This window comes from Stegastes partitus, unplaced genomic scaffold (genome assembly GCF_000690725.1).
Source record: "Stegastes partitus isolate 25-593 unplaced genomic scaffold, Stegastes_partitus-1.0.2 Scaffold1357, whole genome shotgun sequence".
NCBI lineage: Eukaryota > Metazoa > Chordata > Actinopteri > Pomacentridae > Stegastes > Stegastes partitus.
In genome coordinates this window covers 225,453-226,712 of record NW_007579088.1, presented here as the reverse complement: position 1 = coordinate 226,712, position 1,260 = coordinate 225,453, and positions in this window count along the sequence as shown.

Below are 1,260 nucleotides of genomic sequence, written 5' to 3'. Positions count from 1 at the left end.
AAATGCATCAGCGCAACACAATGTAGCAACATGTGACAGAATGTAAATGAAATGATGTGATGTCGTTTAACGTAACACAACGTAATGTGATGAGATGTGACGCAACAGGAGGTTCTGTAAATGCAGCACGATGTCCTGAAACAGAGCAAAATGTTATATAAGAAAACATGCTTCAATGATGTGAAACAAACAACATAACGTCCAGGAAGTAGGAGGACTGAGCTGTCCTCTCAGATGTTCAGGGATCTTATATTTAGCCTCGTTATTTATGGACGTATTTAATTTGTATGTAAATGTCACATATTTTAGTCGACATCAAACAGAGCGTTCTGACGGGTTGACAGCCTCTGAAGCCTTCATCAGCAGCATCCATCGCAAATCAGCTCATCTCCCCGTGGAACATCAGAGTCGTGCTCCCGGAGGATGAACCCTGCAGATCCCAGCCCATGAGTGTCAGCCTGATCCTGATGTGTTTATCGGAGCCTCCCAGAAAACACCAACATCCACGTTCCTGCTGCTCATCCTGACAGGTCTGATGCAAATTCACTGGCTGTGATTGGTCAGTCGGCCTCGGGGCTTCGTCATCCGCTCGCAGCTTTTATCGTCTTCCTCAGTCAGGCTGAATAAAAGCTGGTTATGTGATAAAAATTTAAACTGTCCTCCCCCTCTGAGGCTGCAGCTTATAGATTTCTGTTAGAAGCTGCTATAACTCACATCCTGATGTTTGTGGGGGAAGAAGAAGAGGACGGATCAGAATATAAAAGCTCAGCAGGTCTGACGGGATGAAGACGTCCTCAGTTACCGTCTTCAAACACGAACAGAACCACGACGGTACTTCTAATTACTGCCGTAATAATCCAGTTCCTACCACAGACTGGATCCACGCTGGTGCTCCAGGCTCTGGGTTCAGCTTCTCATCTCCTCTTCTGGGTTTTTTAGCTCAGTCTTCAGGGAGTTTTGACTCACACTCGCCTGGAATCCAGAAATATCTCAAACTTTCGTGGTTTTCATCTCATCAGGACACAACACCTGTCCAACATGACCCAACATGTGTCCAACACCTGTCCAACATGACCCAGCATGTGTCCAACAGGACTCAACATGTGTCCAACATGACCCAACATGTGTCCAACATGACCCAACATGTGTCCAACACGACTCAACATGTGTCCAACACGACTCAACATGTGTCCAACATGACTCAACATGTGTCCAACACGACTCAACATGTGTCCAACATAACTCAACATGTGTCCAACA